At 38.2% G+C, this 20,443-nt stretch overlaps 1 protein-coding gene across 12 annotated transcripts in view; it reads left to right on the top strand.

The window, feature by feature from the left end:
- DENND1A (DENN domain containing 1A) overlaps positions 1-20,443 on the top strand; it is a 544,832-nt gene that overhangs the window by 64,253 nt on the left and 460,136 nt on the right. The gene's annotated exons all lie outside the window — the stretch shown is intronic.

Below are 20,443 nucleotides of genomic sequence, written 5' to 3'. Positions count from 1 at the left end.
GACCTAATTTCTCTTGTTTTTGCTGAATGGAGATTGAGTTGACTTGGGTTTTATTTAGGCTTCTTGGGGCCTGCTGCAGGATCACAGCTCAGGTCTAGACCCAACTGAAGTTGAGATTTAGATTTAGAGCTGAACACTGCTACATTTTTCACTTCTTGTTTTGAAAGCTTTTTTTTTTTTTAATTACACAGTTTATTCAGCAATATTTATTAGAAGTGTGAAAGGTGCTGGAGATGGGTGAGGACATTCCAGCAGAAGGAAGAGCACCTGCAAAGCTATAGAGGGATATGGATATTTAATTTTTTTTATTAATAAAAACTATGATGTTCAGGTTCTGATTAGCATGAAGGGACCCTGGACAATCATGCTGAGTCTAAGAATATCAACTCCAAGAGGGCGAGGCTCTTCATTTACTTGGTTCACTGATGTGTCCCCAGCACCTAGAACAGTGACTGGAATGTAACAGGCACTCAGTGTGTATTTGTTGGACCAATAAATGAGTTGACACAATTCCAGCTGATTGCAGATAACCTAGATATTTTGATTCATCTCTGCAGTTTTTATTGTTGATAAATATCTCATTTCCAGTGGGTTGAATGGCTACTCCATTTGCTGTATTGTTTTTTTTTTAATGGAAATTCACGGGTAGATCTAGGGGGAGGGCATTTATATTAGCGGCAGGAGCTCTGCTGCAGTTTTCTCTTCTGCGATTTTTCTGGAAGATGTTATTCTGCCTTTTCTATGAGCAGACGTGCTTAGGACGAAAAGTTTAAAGGAAGGCGCTCTCACATTCGTCTCCCTAGGCGAGGAATGCCTTTTCCTCCCCATTTACCAAGTGTCCATCAGACTTCCCACAGTACAATGAGGCATTTACCCCGGGCCTCGGCGTCAGCCTGTACTTTTTACATTTTAGGCTTTTTCTGCCACCCCTGGGAAACTGCCCTGTGGTCTGGAATCATGGGAATTTGTGTCACTAAAAGCTGTTTCCCCACCCTCTCCTCTAGCAGAAGCAGTGTGTGTATATAGCAGAAGCAGGAAGAGCTTTGGACTTGGGTTTTAATTATGGCTCTGCAACTAATAGTTATCTGACCTTGGGGAAATTATTCATCTTTTTTTGGTTGAATTTTCTCATTTGCAAATAAAACTTGGATAATGCTTATCTTTTAGAGTTACCATGAGGCTTAAATAAAGTACTAACCATAAAATAATTAACAGTGCCTGGTTAGTTTTCTTTCTTCTCCTGTCACATCAAATCATTGTTTTCCACTCTTTTAGACTCTTGACACAAAAGGACAGCTATATTATTTTTCATAGCGTGGAGGACTATAGAGTCTTTGAAACTCTTGATAATGATTTTTTGTGGTTTTTTTTTTTTTGAGTGAAGCAATATGGAATTTTGTTAATATATTTTCAATGACATCGAAACAGTTCTTTAAAAAAAATCTCATATATTTAATTTAAAACTTTTCCAGACTATGAACCTAAAGTCAGAATCTTAGGATATAGTTCTTGTGCCCATACTCAGCTTCCTATAGAGGACATAGCATATTTAAGCTTTGGGGAGAGAGAGAAAAATATATGTGTGGTGAAAGAGATATTTTAGCCTGCTTTTGTAACTTTAGCTTTGCTATGCAATGTGCCAAAAGTTATTTCTCCCTAGGGAGTGCCTCTTTCAACAGTTTGCGAAGGCAGCATAAATTCTCACTTGGTGTTCAAGGAAGATGGTAATACAATTTAGTACAACCAAAGTTTTTTTTTTTTTTTTTTTTAACTTGTTAGAAACCAAAATGTGATTGCAGTGGCAAATTTGTCAGCACACTCGAGTTTAACAAGTGTTCGAAGGATTAGTAAAGGAAATGTAGTTTACTCTGCAGCTTTTATGACAAAGAATTTAAAAGGTTTTGCTCTAAGCCCCACCATGTGTTTCTTCCTTTTCTCCAAAACATACCTCTAAATTGAAAAGAGAGATGAATCTCTTAGGGAGAAACTATTAACTCTGGGGGAGTTTATCATTGTTTGAGAGGAAGCAGAGCATTTACATTTGAATCAACTCTGAGTGTAGCTTGTGCCCTAATCTCATTCCTTCTAGAAGTTGGTGAGGAGTTTAAGTACTTCCTACTTTGTGTTCTGGTCCTTGTAGTGCCATCCTAATTTTCCTGGGGATCATACATTTCGTAATTCAAAGTAAGCAAACTGGACACGGTGCCTTGGCAATGCAAGGAAATATTTTCTGTAGTTGTCACAGTTCTCTAAGTAGGGCCATTGGCCAGAATTGTCTCATTGTCATCGCACTTATTACCACACTAAAAATGCTATAAAAAAGACCAAATACTGCAGAAAGTTTGAAAAAGAGATAAAGTATAAGCACTTCCATCATAGTCCTGTTTTCAAGTTTTGAAGAGTCCCATTTGATGTAGTTGCACTTGAGGTACAGTTTAAATGAGGGAAAGCAAGATCTTAATGTTGGCCACAAACATTTTCATCAGTTTTTGATGGCTACATCAGAGTTTTATAGTTTGATCAACCAGCTCCTGATTGTTATACATATAAATCAGCTCCTTTAAAATAAGACCAGTGAATACTACTCTCTTATTTGTGGACTTCTGTGGCCAAATCTTTGGTACTGCCTTTTTTGGAGGGTGAGGGGTGGCGGATGGGAAGGAGGGTAGAGGAACAGAGAGTGGCTGACTGTGCCAAAGATAAACTATGTTACAGATGGAAATGTTTTTTTCTAAGTCCAAAATCTGTAAGAAACCTTAAAGTGAGCCATTTTCTGAGATCAAAAATGTGTAAACTTGTATTAGTGTTTTGCTCTGTGATGAATGAAAGCACCACTACTTTTTAAAAAGCCACATTTATGGGTCTTTAGGTTCTTTTAATACCTGCTTCTATGTTTTACTTTTTAATTTTACCTGAAGAACATGCTTCTGATGGAGGATTTAGGTCATGTTAGCTCAAAGAAAATAGAAACCATCTACCTAAAGACTTGGTGGGAGAAATTCTTTGTATTTGCTCTCATATCTTGTTAGACAGCTGTGTTCCGGACTCAGGACTGGATTTTGCTTTTGTAAAAGCAGCTGTGAGACCCTTACCTTACAAACATAAAATGTTCTTGTTAAAAGTTTGTTTCTGTGACTAGGGACCATCATTGAAACCCATCCCAAAGAAATGGGGTGTGTATAATATACTTCATGGGTGTCAGATGAAGAACTCTTGTTGGAGCTATGGTTTAATTAAACCCAATGGCCTTTAATAATTAAAAAAAAATTTTTTATTAGGAATTAGTAAGTTAGAGCTTGGAAGTAGCTTATGTTCGTTCCTTAGAGGTTGGGACAAGAATTTTGCTTTTGCTGAAAGAGCCTGTGTAGTATGGTACTAGCTTAAAATGATTTGCCTGGCATTTGCACTGGGCATATTTGGAAAGGAAAGCCTCTTTGTGTTGTGCATTTAAAAAAGTGTCTGTAAGTGTGCTTAGAAAATGGCAGCATTTGCTGGTCTTGGCTGTCAATGTCTTGCTGCTCCTAACTGTGTTTAACCAGAAAGGGAAACTCAGAGTAGAAAAAGTCTCACTCCCAAGACTTTACAAGAAAACCCCTCTTTGTTGATTTATATATATATATTTTAAAGGAGCTTGACATCTTCATCAAGTTCACAGTGGGCTTGCTTTGTTTGCTTTCTCTTGAATGCTTGATAAGATTTTTCTTCTATTGTTTTGTGCAGCAAGAACAGATCTTTCCATGGCTGGGGTGGGTTTTTTGTAAATCCACAATATGGTCATTGTCTGGTGGTGAATAATTGTGGCTGCTTTTTGTACAACCAGAACTAAGGCTTTGGCTGTGAACAGATTCCTTCTTAGCGTGAAAAGGGACTAATCCATGTAAATACAGCCCCAAAATAAAGCTTTACAGAAAAAGGGGAAGGCCGCTAAGCAGGAGGGCACAGGTCAGCAATTTAACCTTTAACCTAACAAATAAGAAGCATGAAAGTTCCAGAATTGGTTTACAAAAGAAAGCTCCTGTGATCTGTCAGTTTTTCTTTTCAGGAGGGAACTGGGTGAGAGATCTGACTGACAGCTAGTGCCTTTTAACTGCAGACTGAAATTAACTGCCAAATTGAAACTTGAATATTTGAAGGAGAATTTTTCTTAAATAAATTGAGATGGCAGAATAGGCCTTATAAGCACTGGTCAGGGTCTTACATGGGATTTTTATCCTGGAAGGGGGCTGGGGGAGGAATAGGCATTGGACTGGACTATCTTAAGATCCCTTCCAAGTTTAATGAAGAGAATGTGGTCTGACTCTTACCAGTCAAATTAGACATGAACTTTGCAGTTTAAGGCCAGATGAAACTCTTTCCCCTTCTGTAGTATTATCAGTGATTACCCTTTGTAGACTTTTCATGACTTCATAAATTAATTGCAGCCTTTACTAAAGATTTAAGAGCTTTTTGTAAATGTTATTGATGTTTCCACAAAACATTAATTACAAAAAGATAGCCATCTTGAGATTTCACAATATGTACAACTTTTATGGCCCAATGCATTATGAGAAACTCTATTGTGTGGTGCTGAGCACTGTAAAGCAGAGGACATAGGCTTTCTTTCATGTACTGCTGTTTTGTTCCACATGCTTAGGCATTATTAGCAGATAAAACTGAGTAAGCTAAAGCAGCAGAGATGAAGTATAGGTGTTTATTAGGCAATGCACTGGGGAAATGGGAAGCTGTGAAAAATGAGGGACTGCCTTGTCTGTTCTATGGGCTTGAAGAGTTAAGAAAATAAGGTTTGTGTAGCAGGGTAAGTCTCACTTTTGTGCTGTTGTACTCATTTACAAACTTTGCAAACAGTTTGTATTTATTTAATCACAATGGGTAATCTTGTTAATGAGTGTTAGTTTTCGCTTAAAGCATAAGAGATATGATGTCAGCTGTTCTATCACATTATGGAGAATTCTGTAACTGATAGAAATTTTATTACTGATAATCATTCAGATTAAAAAGAAACAATGAATGAATGACTAGAGTAGGCTCCCTATAGAATAATAGAATAATATAAGAATAGTCATTATTTGTGTAACAAAATAAAATGTCAGGGGTGATTCTGTTTTAGTTTTTCAGTTGTCCATGATATATTTGTCTAGGTTGTCTAAAATTTGTTCTAAGGGCTTATTGGCCTGCCTTAGTTTCCCTAAAGTATTTAGAGACCAGAGACAATGTAATGTTGCAGATTAAAATGAGCATAAAGTTAAGTGGCCACCCTCACTTAGCTCAGGCGTGCACCTTCTCTTTCCTAGCTGATTACCATGGTCTCCTAACTGGCCTTTATGCTTTCCTTCACATCCATATTTAATGCTGTCATCTGAGCGATCTTTTAAAAACACAGCTGAGACCACAGCATTCCCCTTGTAACACCTTTCTGTGGTCCTCTATCACTCCAAGCTAAAGTCAAGCTCATTAGCAGGGCAAATGAGGTCTTCCATGCTCCATCCTTTCCCTATCCAGCTTCATCTTAGCCCACTCCTCTCCTCTCCTTCTAAATATGCATTTCCCAATATGTCTCAACCAAATTTCATACATATTTTTTAAATTTCCATATTATATTTGGCTTCCCCCAAATGTAAGAAGGTCTAATATCTTTAATACGGGAAATTTAATGATGATGGCTTTGAAAATGGCTAGCATTTGTATAGGCTTCACACTTTGTAAGCATTCCCATGTTTTTTTATTTAATCTTCACAGCAATGATGCAGAATGGGCAATGTTTTCTGGGAGATGCTTGACAAATATTTGAATGGATGGATGAATAAATGAATGAGTGATCCATGGCATCAGAAAACTGGAGTTACAGTCCAAATTCTTATTAACCATGTAATTTTGAATACCTCTCTGAACCTATTTGCTAATCTGTAAAATTAGGTCTATACCTGCCTTGTCTGTCACACTAGATGGCAAAATAAATAATGTATTGTAAATAGAAATACCATTCAAAATATAAACCCCATGCAAATATTAGTTCCTGTTATTATATTCTTAATTTATTCCAGGTCCTATAAATGAAGATAAAGTGCTCATGGATATAGATAGATTTGTGTTTTAATGACTAAAAGGACATCAGAACTGTTTTATTTATGTAAAAAAGTATAAGCCTATTTTGTTAGCATACAGAAAACTGTATACTCTTGTTTTTTTAAATAAAGAAAATGTCAGGTTTATACTATTAGTAAGTACTAACAAAGGAGCACATACTATGTGGTAGATGGATGTTCAAATACAGTATCTAGAGGTTCCTTTTTGCTATGCATTCTTCCTGGGTTGGCTCTCAAGAACCTTAGGGCTATATTTGCCTTCTAGCTCTGTGAACTACACTTGACTATTTTAGTATGTTATTATTTTTGTATGGATTTTTTTGGTATGCATTTTTGTATGCTATTATAATCCCTGGCATAATCTTTCCTCCTTTTATTTTCCCTTTGTCCTTATACCCTCAGTTTACATGTATATTTTTAATCTTTTAACTGTAAGTATTTTGGTAAGTCGTTTCAAATTGTTTATGGAATGTGGTGGATGATAAACTCTCCCAGTAAGAACTCAGTCACACCTTGGTTTCTCCTATTGCCTACAGACTGATCATTTCTCAGCTTGTGTCTTTGGCCGTGACTCCAGAGTGCCAGACCTGGCTCCTCAGCTCTCTGTCCACAGCTGTCTCTCCATCCTTCATGGGCATCTCAAATTGAATTTAACCTCCTCCCCTCGACCAACCTTTTACCCCCACTGCCAGTCACCCAGCAAAACAAAATGGAAACGCCAATCGTAATCCTAAACTGTTCCTTCTATCCAGGGTCTTGTTGAAGGGCATTTGTACCCACTCACTTACTAATGCCAGAAGCCTGAAAGTCATCCTAGACTCTCACCCTACATCCAATTAAACCTGAGTAATTTTTAAAGTTTTAAAAAAAAGCTTTAGAAAGATTTTAAACAATATCAAAGTTATACAAAAGTTGTAGTTCCACTGCAAATAATTTTTCTTCTGCACAATTTGGGAATAAGTTGCTGATTATTCAGTGAGATTTTACTGCAAACAAGGTGATTCCCCTGCACAACCACAATGTGGTATCAAAGTGAGGAAATTAACATTGATACTGTACTACCATCTAATTCTCAGAGTTTTGGCACTTGTCCCAGTAATGTTCTTTAAAGCAAAAGGATTCTGTTCAGAATCACAAATTGCGTTTAGTTTATTTAATGTTTCTTTCTTTCTTTCTTTCTTTCTTTCTTTTTTTTTTTTTTTGAGACAGTCTTGCTCTGTCACCCAGGCTGGAGTGCAGTGGTGTGATTTCTGCTCACTCTAAGCTCCGCCTCGCAGGTTCACGCCATTCTCCTGCCTCAGCCTCCTGAGTAGCTGGGACTACAGGCGCCCGCCACCACGCCTGGCTAATTTTTTGTATTTTTAGTAGAGACGGGGTTTCACCATGTTAACCAGGATGGTCTCGATCTCCTGACCTCGTGATCCGCCTGCCTCGGCCTCCCAAAGTCCTGGGATTATAGGCGTGAGCCACCGCGCCCGGCCAGTTTAATGTTTCTTTAGTCTCCCTTAGGAAAGGTTCTCAGTCTTTCCTTGACTTTCATGACCTGGACATTTGAAGGTTACAAGCCTCAGTTTGGGTTTGTCTGATGTTTCCTTATGATTAGATTTAGGTTGAACATCTTGAGTGGAAATATAGAAGTGATGCTGTGCTCTTCTTGTTATATCACATAATACACAGTTTTGATTTGGCCCTTTACTGGTGATGATCTTTTGCTCGCTTGATTAAAGTAGTCTTTGCCAGGCTTGTCTACTGAAAAGTTCCTCCTTACTTACTCCTTTGTAATTAACAATTGTTTTGGGGGAAAGTACTTTAAAATTATGTAAATATTCCATTTCTCTTTAAACTTTCAGTTTATTTGTTTATTTGACTTTGGACTTACTCCTTTCTTATTCAAAGTTGTTATTGAATTGTTCAAATTATTTGAGTGAATTGAATTATTCAGTTTGTTCCAGCTTTCATCATTAGGAGCCAACTTGAAGGGCTCTTGTGTTCTTTTGACCGGTCTTCATCATTCTCTGGGTTCTTCTTTGCTTTCTGGTGCAAGATGTTCTGTGCTCATCTTTTACTTTCTTTTCCTTAGCCATGAAATCTGCCATTTTCCCAACGTTCCTTTTGGTGGAGAATGCTATTTAAGAGCCAAAATTTGGATTCTATGTGTGTTCATTGCTGTGGTAGTGTTGCTGCTTCTAGGCCTTCTTGGTGGTCAGGGTCAGAGAGTACCTCTATGTATTTCTGCATCTATCTGTGTATATTGAAAAGGGTGAGTCCACACCAGTACTAGTTTCAACCAATACCACCAATTCATTCAAGTTTTCTCCCTTTCCATATTTGTAACTTCTCTCTTCAACAGTGAGAAGCCTGGTTCCCATTATCCCTAATATATTAACTTATTTGATTAATCCCTTGTACATGACTACTCTGTCATCATGGCTGCCACCAATGCCTACCCAGTGTGGATGTCCTCCTTAACTCAACTGGGGCTCCGATACCCTGTGTCTCTCTGCTTCTTCTGCCTGGATGCCTGCTTCATCCACCTTGGTCTTTGACAAGCCCTGCCAGGCTGGTCCTTCTGTGTGGGTGTCCTCTTCACTTTGGATTTTGACACCCCATGCATGGCTGCCATGCCCTTCCATGTTGTTCCTGCATAATCTTCCTCAGGATCTGACACCCTATCAGGTGGCCCCTGCATGGAAAGGTCCTTGCTCTGCTCAGGTGTTCTGACACCTCACACCAGATCATCTTTTAACAGGGACACGCTTCTCAAACTGCATTGACACTGACACCCCCTGCCATGCAGCTGTTCCCTGTGGATGACTGCGTATCCCTGCTTGGGCTTTTTCTCCCCACACTAGCTCACCCTCCTCTGTGGGCACCCTTGTCACAATTGGGTTCTGATACCCTATGTTAGATTACTTTAGACAGTGTGGGCGCTCTTCTTGCACTGCTTGCACTCTGAGTCCCCACATTGTGCAAGCCCTCCTATGGGATGCCATCCTTACCTATTCTGGACTACTGTGGCTACTTCTCACCAAGTATGGATGTGTACCTCGACTTAAGGATTAAATTGTCAATTAGGAAAAGAAAGTAAAGTCTAATTTCTTGATCTTTTCCTATCTTTTTTTCTCCCTTGTTAGCCAATTAATTGCCATTGACTTAGTTCTGGCCTTCCTTATTCTTTCTGGGATTACTGCCACTTAATTGGTTTCCTTTTTTTTTGAGACAGAGTTTCGCTCTTGTTGCCCAGGCTGGAGTGCAATGGCATGATCTCGGCTCACCACAACCTCCGCCTCCCGTGTTCAAGGGATTCTCCTGCCTCAGCCTCCCGAGTAGCTGGGATTACAGGCATGTGCCACCATGCCTGGCTAATTTTCTATTTTTGGTAGAGATGGGGTTTCTCCATGTTGGTCAGGCTGGTCTTGAACTCCTGACCTCAGGTGATCCGCCCACCTTGGCCTCCCAAAGTGCTGGGATTACAGGCGTGAGCCACCGTGCCTGGCCACTTAATTGGTTTTCTTAGCTGGAGTCTTATCCCTTCCAACCCCTCTTCTGTCCTGCTGTCATAATGTGTGTGTTAAACAAATATAATCACGCCAGTCTTCTGCTTAAACCTTATAATGCCTCTTCATTACCTATAGGGTAATGAAGATCTTAGCGTGGCACAGAAGGCTCCTCATCACTTGGCTGACCTCTCTTCCTTTGTCCCTCACCACTGCCTGTCATTGACCTTCTGTACTAGCTGAGCCACTTTAGTCTATTTTCTTCCATACCTTAGTGTCTGGTCTTTCTATTTTCTGTACAATACTCTTTCTCCCTGTTTTCCTGGTTTATTTCCATTGTCCTTTGTAACTTAGACAAGGTGCCACCTCTTTTAGGAGGCCTCTAATCCTCCATTTTTTCCCTTACTGCCCCCTCTCTGCCACCCTTCACAGACTTGGTTAGTTACCCTCCCTTTTGGCACCCTGCATATTGCATTATAATTGTCTTTTCTGTTATTCTTGAGGGCAGGAATCTTCTTGCTTGAATTCTCCCTTGAAGAATAATCCTATTCAGTAGGTAGCTAGCTAAATGAAGAGATATTAAAAATATCTCATTCAGTGGAATTTGTTATGTCCAAATAAGCAAGGCAATGTTAGTATCAGTTGTTTGTGAGGCTTTTGAAATAGCTCCATTTACATAGAACTGGACATTATAATTGTATTTTTTAGAGTGGGGTTTTACCTATGGTTACATCTACTTCTGGAGTATCTCCAGGGACTTATCTTGTTTTTCTTAGCAAGGTAGAAAAGAGATTTAGAGTATATCAAGGATTGGTTCATTATCTTCTATTTCCCATCCACTGCATTTATTACCACTTTGCATGCAGTAGGCTGTGGCAATGTCTGGTACTGTCCCGGTAGCTGATGAGATAAAGGTATATTCGACCAAGAGACAGAAGAGGAGAGACAAACTTCATTTGAACTGGTAACCATTTGCTTAAATTGATTAAATCAGTTGCTTCATTTTTTATTTAATTTAATTTATTTTTATTTTTATTTTTTTTTTGAGACAGAATCTCACTCTGTCACCCAGGCCGGAGTGCAATGGCGTGATCTCGGCTCATTGTACCCTCCGTGTCCCGGGTTCAAGTGATTCTCCTGCCTCAGCCTCCTGAGTAGGTGGGACTGCAGGTGCATGCCACCACACCCGGCTAATTTTGTATTTTTAGTAGAGATAGGTTTCACCATGTTGGCCAGGCTGGTCTCAAACTCCTGACCTCAGGTGATCCACCCACGTCAGCCTCCCAAAGTGCTGGGATTATAGACGTGAACTACCATGCCCAGCTTCATTTTTTATTTTTTTATTTTACTTTGCTTTCTGGGTCATTTTGAATTTTATTTTAAAATCTGAGACAAAATATTAAACATCTGGGTCCTATTACATGTAGAAGTTATTCACAAATGTTGTGATTGGGATCAAGGAACAGTCTGAAGTTCCTGGGCAGGAGAATCAGCTGATGGCTAGGATGAATGTTGCCATTTGTGTTAAGAGACCAGCAAGGTTGATTTTTGCCAGCAGAAATGTACTAAGAATGATCTTGCTTAAAATGAGATAATGCAGTGGATTAAAAATAGATTTGTAAATGCTTTCATCTGCCTCAGTTATTGCTGCCTAATATTTGTTTCACCCACGGTTTCTCTTTTCCTGCAAATTATATGTACAGTATGAGTGACTTTCTAAAGGTGATGATATATGCTAATATATACTAATATTCTAAAGGTAATGATATATGTTATTTTTTCCCCATGAAAATATCTTAGAAGTAGGTGTATTGTAATAGTTACCTAAAAGAAATGCTTCTTAATCTGAGAAATTTTCCAGCCCATTGAGAGGAACAGTAGCTTTTTTGAGAGGCTGGCATCTCAAGATAGAAAGATGTCTCTGAGTATTGCCCTGGAGAGCTACTGAATGATTTCTTTACTGGTCTCTACTAAAAATAATAAAATTAGCTGGATGTGGTGGTGTACCCCTGTAAACCCAGTTACTGGAGAGGCTGAGGCAGGGGAATGGCTTTAACCCAGGCAGTGGAGGTTGCAGTGAGCTGAGATCATGCCACTGCGTTCTAGCCTGGGTGACAGAGCAGGATTCCATCTCAAGAGAAAAAAAGAAAAAAAGAAAAACAATTTAAAATGAAAAATATTTGGAGGTTTTTTCTTTCTTTTTAAAAACTAGTTGCACTCTTATCAGCCAATGCTTTTGAGCTGTGTCAGGCTATTAAAATGCAGGTTTATAGGGCGATGTTTTCAGGATGTTCCTGAGAATCAGTCCTGGGTTTCAGTATTGTCTATGCTGTTGTGGTGGATAAGGTGAACATTCTTATTTTTAATTGCCTAGCTTTCCTAAATGTTTAACTGAGGCCTATCGCATAAGTGCACTGGGAATGTGCTGTTATATTCATTAGCATGGCTTTGGATGGCCTGAGTCCATGACAGACTGGCTTTCTTCATATACTTATTCATAAATTCAAACAAGTCTTTGAGGGACTACTTAATGCTATGGATATAAATAAAACACTTTCTTTTAAGGAGTTTACATCTGATGAGGGAAATAAATAATCAACCAGTAGCCATACATTATTTGGGATAAATAGAGACAGGCACAAAGTGCTGTGGGCAGCTCAGCAGAGGGAGCAGGGAGCAAACAGTTTTATACCCAGTTGCTATGGAAATCTATGTATCCTCAACCTCTCCCAAGGCCCCCACAAGTGCCATCCTTACATCAGCAGCTCAGACCCCTCAGTCTCTGGAACTAAATCAGGCTTAGGTGAGGATGAGAAACTTAGATATGACTTCTTAAGTATAGCTTCTCAAGTGCAGGCCCTCTCAGTTTGGAAACTAAAGAGAGAAGTTATCTTCTCCCCAGCCCCTCCCACCACCACTCTTCCCCAGCATATAATGCTGGGACAGGCAGAAGATAACTGCCGAAGACACTGATCGTTTAAAAGGGGGCCAGCAGGAGGCACGTTGGAGCACATAGCACTCCATAGCGGTTCCCAAATACGGCTGGGCAACTGTTGGAAGTTTCCTGATGGAGACTCAGTCCTGCTCTGGCCTGAGAGTGGCTCACCATGGCTCTTAATTGTACCTTCTGGGCTTTTGGATTCTGAATCATCCTTCTTTAAATAAAAGAGAAGCTGTGTTAGCAACTGAGTAGTTTCCTCAGCCTGCTTCTGGAAAGTTTAGTGATTCAACGGCCTATTGTTTTTTCATTTATATTTTCTTTGTTCCTTTCAGTCCAGGCTGGGTGTGTTTCTCCCCATATGAGCCTCTTAAAAACTCCTTTGTTGTCCTGTGAATCTGTTGGCGTTTACTCCTTGACATAACATTCATACCCACAAATGTCTTTGAGATAAGCCCTCCTTTTCTACTTTGGTTTTCTAGGGAGACCACTGAGGAACAACAGTTGTAAGCTTCTTAGAAGCCCTGTTGTTTAACTGAATGGTTCTCTATGGTACCACCTTAGATCTTTTGGAGGTCTTACAAAGAATTTTAAAATCACCCCCTTAGCTTTTTCTTATCCTAAGAGTACGCTGGATTTGATCTTTACCCAGAGGCCATTTCTTAATTTTAACACCATTTATTGTCTGGAGAGGCTAGAAATGAGTAAACAAATTGAGTTCTATACATAGAATAATAGTAATAAAAAGGAACAAAGTATTGCTATACTCAACAACATGGATGGATCTCAACATAATTATCTTGAGTGAAAGAAGCTGGACAAAAAGAGTACATACTTTCTGATTCCATTTATATAAAAGCCTAGAAAGTACAAACTAATCTTTAGTGACAGAAAGCACACCAGTGGTTCCCTAGGGATGGGTGGTGGGGAGTGCAGCGGGAGGGATAGATTACAGAGGAGCACAAAGAAACTTTTGGGGTTGATTGATTGTGGTGATGGTTTAAGGGATGTACACATATGTCATAACTCATCAAATTATACACTTCCATGCTTGTGTTTTCTTATTTTTTTTTTCATTCTTGTGTTGAAGATGTGTCTTTTGAAAGCAGTACATAGTTGGATCTTTTAAAATCCAGTCGTCTTACCTGTATTTTTTTTTTTTACTGGAAATGCTTTTTGTGCTTCATTTTTTTATTCCTTTCTTTTGGATTATTTAAGCATTTTCATCATTCAGTTTTTTCCCCTTTATTATTTGGGACTTAAATACTATTTCTGTGCCTTTAACTAATACACTGAAAATAATGGTGGCTATGACTTAGTAGGGCTTATTCTATACCAGTCATTGTTTTGTATCTTTACCTATATTAACTCATTTAATCCTCACAAAAACCCTATGGGATAGATACTGTTACTGTCTCAGTTTTACAGACGGGGAAACCATGGCATGGTGAGCTTATGTAATCTGTCCAAGGCCACAGAGCTATCAAGTAGTAGAGCTGGGATTTGAACCCAGGTCGTGTGCTTTCAGTGTCCATAATGTTAACTAATACAGGCATACATCAGAGATATTGCAGGTTCAGTTTAGTTGCAGACCACAATAAAGTGAGTAGCACAGTAAAGTGAGTCACAAATTGTTTTGGTTTCCCAATGCATGTAAAGTTATGTTTATACTCTACTATTGTCTATTAATTGTATAATAGCGTTATGTTTAAAAAGGTACATATCATGATTTAAAAATATTTTATTGCTAAAAATTGCTAACAATCAACTTGTAATCTTTTTGATCGCAGAGGATCTTGTCTAAATGTTGATGGCTACCGACTGGTCAGGACGGTGGCTACTGAAGGCTGGGATGGCTGTGGAAATTTTTAAAAATAAGACAGCAATGAAGTTTGCTGCATGGATTGACTCTTCCTTTCACGAAAGATTACTCTGTAGGATGTGATGCTCTTTCATAGCATTTTACCCCCAGTCGAACTCCTTTTAAAATCGGAAACCTCTCAAACGCTCTTTCTGGATTATCAACCAGGTTTGTGTAATATTATAAATCCTTTCTTGTCATTTCAACAATGTTTACAGCATTTTTACCAAGAGTAGTTTCCATCTCAAGAAAGGATATTCCTTGCTCATTTGTAAGAAGCAACTTCTCATGCATTCAGATTTTATCAGGAGATTCCAGCAATTCATTTCCATTTTCAGGTTCTGCTTTTAGTTCTGGTTCTCTTGCAGCTTCTGTCACATCTGCATTACTTCCTCCACTGAAGTCTTAAATACCTCAGTGTCATCCATGAGGGCTGGAATTAGCTTCTTCCAAACTCTTGTTAATGTTGGTATTTTGACCTCCCACAAATCACAGATGTTCTTAATGGCATCTAGAACGGTGAATTCTTTCCAGAAGGTTTTCAATTTACTTTGCCCAAACCCATCAGAGGAATTACTCTCTATTGCAGCTATAGCCTTCTGTGTTTCTCAGACTTCAAAGTCAAAATTACTCCTTGATCCAGGGGCTGCAGAATGGATGTTGTGTTAGCAGGCATGACAACAACCTTCATCTCCTTGTATATCTCCATCAGAGCTCTTGGATGACCAGGTGCATTGTCTTTTTTTCTGAGCAGTAGGTTTCAACAGTGGGTTTAAACTGTATTATTTTGGTGCAAAACTAATTGGGGTTTATGTCATTACTCAATGGCAAAAACCAGAATAATTTTTGCACCAATCTAAATAGTAATGCATGCTGTAAAATGATGTGCTGTCATCCAGGCTTTGTTGTTCCATTTATAGAGCACAGACAGAGTAGATTTAGCATAATATTATACTTAAGAACTCTAGGATTTTCAGAATGGTCGATGAGCATTGGTTTCAATTTAAAGTCACCAGCTACATTAGCCCCTAACAAAAGATTTATCCTGTCCTTTGAAACTGGTTTTGACATCTCCTCTCTAGCTATGAAAGTCCTAGATGGCATTTTCTTCTGATATCAGGTGGTTTCATCTACATTGAAAATCTGTTGTTAGTGTAGCCACCTTTATCAGATATCTTAGCTTGAACTTCTGGATAACTTGTTGCAGCTTCTATATCAGGATTTGCAGCTTCGCCTTGCACTTTTTTATATTATGGAGATGGCTTTTTTCCTTAAACCTCATGAACCAGCCTCTGCTAGTCAAACTCTTCTGCAGCTTCCTCACCTGCCTCAGCCTCCATAGAATTGAAGAGAGTCAGGGCCTTGATGTGAATCAGGCTTTTGTGTAACGGAATGTTGCGGCTGGTTTGATCTGTCCAGACCACTGAAACTTTCATGTATCAACAATCAGGCTGTTTCACTTCATTATCATTCATGTGTCACTGAAGTAGTACTTTTTATTTCCTTCAAGAACCTTTCCTTGTCATTCGCAATTGGGCTGTTTGGTACAAGAAGACTAACTTTGAGCCTATCTTGACTTTCAATATACCTTCCTCACTACTAAGCTCAATTATGTCTAGCTTTTGATTTAAAGACATGCAGCTCCTCCTTTTGGTTGAACACTCAGAGGCCATTGTAGGGTGAATTATTGGCCTAATGTCAATATTATTGTGTCTCAAGGAACAGGGAGGCCCAAGGAAGAGAAAGATGGGAGAATGGCTGGTTGGAGGAACAGTCAGAACACACTCACATTTATTGACGAAGTTTGCCATCTTATATGGGCATGGTTTATGGCACCCCAAAACAATTACAACAGTAACATCAAAGATCGTTGATCACTGATCATCATAACAGATGTAATAATAATTTAAAAAGTTTGAAATATTACAAAAAATTACCAAAATGTGACACAGAGACATGAAATGACTTGCTCTATCCAGGGTTGTCGTACACTTTAATGTATTAAAAAAAAAAGCAATATCTATGAAGTGCAATAAAACAAAGTATGCCCATACAAATCAACAGTTTCTGAGAAATTTTTGCATGTTTGTGTAACTTTAATTGGCATCTTTACCCTCCTCCTGGACAATACAAGATAGTATATTGTTTTAACTTTAATCATTCCCCTCCTTGTTTATATGTTTTTATTGTTGTGTATTTTACTTTAAACCTGTAAGATAATTATTGATTTTTTTATATAACCAATGCTTTAGATTTATCTGTGTATTTTCTGTTTTCTTTGTTCTTTATTTTTTATTTTTTATTTTTTTGAGATGAAGTCTCATTCTGTTGCCCAAGCTGGAGTTTAGTGGGGCGATCTCGGCTCACTGCAACCTCCGCCTCCTGGTTCAAACAATTCTCCTGTCTCAGCCTCCCAAGTAGCTGGTATTACAGGCGCATGCCACCACACCCAGCCAATTTCTGTATCTTCAGTAGAGACAGGGTTTTGCCATATTGGTCAGGCTGGTCTTGAACTCCTGCCCTCAAGTGATCTGGCCACCTTGGCCTCCCAAAGTGCTGGGATTATAGGTATGAGCCACTGTGCCTGGCCATTTTCTTTGTTCTTTATGTCTTCTTGCATCTCAGAGTTTTTTCATCTGGCCTAATCTTCTTGCTTGAATAACATTCTTTGTTAGTGGCAAATATCTTAGTTTTGTTTATCTGAAAATGTCCTTATTCTAACGTCATATTGGAGATGTCATTTCATTGTCTTCTGACTTCTGATGTTGCTGTCGAAGTCCCTTTCCATTATAATTAATATTTTTGTGTCTTGTTTTCTAGTTTAGCAATGGTATTTGTCTAGCAGTGGAGTTTTCTTCTTATATATCTTGGTTAGGACCAGCTGTTTGAATCTGAGGACTTAGAACTTCTTTTTCTTTTGGAGCTTTGATTACACATATGTCTGACATTCTCTTTTTGTCTTTTACAGTTTTAAACCATTGTTTTTTTGTGTGTTTTCAATCTGTTTCTCTCTGATACATTCAATAACTTCTTCAAGTCTTTCTTCTAGTTTGCTACTTCTCTCTTCAGCTGTGTCTAATTGCTGTTAAAACCATCCATTTATGGCCAGGCACAGTGACACACCCCTGTAATCCTGGCACTTGGGAAGACCAACGTGAAAGGATTGCTTGAGGCCAGGAATTCAAGATCAGCCTGGGCAAATAGTGAGACCCTGTCTCTACAAAAATGAAAACAAACAACCCATTGATTTAGTGTTTAATTTTAATTATTTTTAATAGGTTTCTTGAGATATAATTAATAAACCACACAATTTGCCCATTAATAAAAGATATAATTAATGGTTTTGGTGTATTATTTAAATTGTGGAGGTATATGTGTATATATAAAACAAAATTTGCCGTTTTAAATATTTTTAAGTGTAAATTTAGTGGTATTAATTATATTTATACTGTTGTGCAGCCATCACCACTATCTGTTATTAAAATCTTTTCATCACCTCAAATAAAAACTTTGTAATCATTAACAGTAATTTCCCATTTTCCCCTCCTTCCTAACCTCTGGTAACCTCTAACCTACTGTTCTGTCTTGATGAATTTGCCTATTCTAGGTTCCTCATATAAGTGGAATCATATATTATTTATCCTTTTCTGTCTGGTTTATTTCACTTACCCTAATGTTTTCAAGGTTTATTCATGTTGTAGTATGTATCAGAACTTCATTCCTCTTTGTAGCTGAATACTTATCCATTAGATGTATATACTGCATGTTGTTTATCCATTCATCTGTTGATGGACAATTTGGTTGTCTCCACCTTTTGGCAATTGTGAATAATGCTGCAATCAACAATGTCATTCATTGTTGGTATATGTTTGCATTTCTGCTTTCAATTCCTTTGGGTATATACCTAGGAATGGCATTGCTGGATCATACGGTAATTCTGTTTTTTTTTTTTTTTTGGAAAACTGCCAAGCTATTTTCCATAACAGCTGCACCATTTTATATAGCCACCAGCAATGTGTGAGGTTCCAATTTCTCCACATTCTTGTCAGCGGATACTGTTGTCTATCTCTTTTATTATAGCCATTCTAGTGGGGGTGAAGTGACATATCATTGTTATTTTGATTTGCCTTTCTCTAATGCCTAATTATATTGAGCATCTTTTAGTGTGCTTCTTGTATATTTTCCATGGAGAAATATCTATCCAGTGACTGGGTCTTTTAAAAAATTACCAGGTTATAAATGTTCTTTATATATTCTAGATACAAACCTCTTATCAGATATATGACTTGCAGGTACTTTCTCCCACTTTGTAGGTTAACTTTTCTCTTTCTTGATTGTGTCATCTGAAACAGAAGTTTTCATTTCAGTGAAGTCTTATTTAATATTTCTTTTGTTGTTTGTGCTTTAGTGTGGTACCTAAGAAACCATTGCCCATCCTAAAGTTACAATGATTTATTTCTGTGTTTTCTTCTAAGTTTGTTTGTTTGTTTATTTTTTAGGTTTTAGCTCTTACCTTTGGGTCTATAATCCATTCCTTTTTTTTTTTTTTGAGACAGGTTCTCACTTGGTCCCCCAGGCTGGAATACAGTGGCATGATCTTAGCTCACTGCAGCCTCAACTTCCCAGGCTCAAACAATCTTCCCGCCTCTGCTTTGCAAGTAGCTGGGACTACAGGTGTATGCCACCACACCCACCTAATTTTTTAGGGGGTGTATAGGGAGAGACGAGGTTTTGCTATGTTGACCAGGCTGGTCTTGAACTCCTGGCCTCAAGCAATTCTTCTGCCTTAGCTTCCCAAAGTGCTGGGATTAAAGGCATGAACCACTATCCCCAGCCTACAATCCAAATCGAGTTGATTTTTATATGTGCTTATAAGGAAGGAGTCTAACTTTATTCTTTCAAATATAGATGGTCAATTGCCCCTGCACCTTCTGTTGAAAAGTATTAATTCTCCATTGAGTTGTTTTGGTTTCTTTGTTACCCAGGCTGGAGTGTAGTGGCACAACCTTGGCTCACTGCAACCTCTGCCTCCTGGGTTCAAGAGATTCTTGTGTCTCAGCCTCCTGAGTAGCTGGGACTACAGGTATGTGCCAGCATGCCCAACTAACTTTTTGTATTTTTGGTAGAGATGGTGTTTCACCATGTTGGCCAGCCTGGTCTTGCACTACTGGCTTCAAGTGATCTGCCCCCCTCAGCCTCCCAGAGTGCTGGGATTACAGGCATAAGCCACCATGCCTGGCATCTTGTTGAAAATTAATTGACAATTGCAAATATTTATTTCTGGACTCTGAATCCTATTCTTTTCCTGATGCTGTACTATACTGTCTTGATTACTGTAGATTTGTAGTAAATTTAAAGTTGAGAAGTATAAGTCCTCCAATTTTGTTCTTTTTAAAGATCGTTTGACTATTCTGGGTCCCTTGCATCTCCATATGAATTTTAGTATTAGCTTATCAATTTCTGCAAAAAGCCCAGCTGGGATTTTGGTAGGGATTTAATTGAATCTGTAGATTCATTTGGGGAGGATTGTCAGCTTAACAATATTGTGTTCCAATCCATGAACGTAGGATATCTTTCCATTTATTAAGGTAATGTTTAGGATTTTTTTCCACATAATGTTTTGTAGTTTTCAGACTATACGTTTTACAATTCTCTTGTTAGATTTACTCCTATTTTTCTTAATCGATGTTATTGTAAATGGAAACTTTGAATTTCATTTTTGTATTGTTCTTTGTTAGTGTATAGAAATAGAATTGATTTTTAAAAATATTGATCTATTATCCTGCAGATTTGATGAACTGGTTTATTAGTTCTAATAGTTTTTTAGTGAATTTCTTAGGATTTTCTTTGTGTAAGATTACGTAATGTACAAATCAAGATAGTACTACTTCTTCCTTTCCATTCTTGATGACTTTTATTTCTTTTTCATACCTAATTGCCCTGGCTAGAACCTCCAGTGTTGAATAGAAGTAGCAGAAATGAATATTCTTTTCTTTGTCCTCATCTTAAAGAGAAATATTTAGTCTTTTGGCATAATTATGATATTAATTATAGGTTTTTTAGA

This window comes from Papio anubis, chromosome 13 (assembly GCF_008728515.1).
Source record: "Papio anubis isolate 15944 chromosome 13, Panubis1.0, whole genome shotgun sequence".
NCBI lineage: Eukaryota > Metazoa > Chordata > Mammalia > Primates > Cercopithecidae > Papio > Papio anubis.
This window is presented reverse-complemented; position numbering and strand designations above follow the sequence as displayed.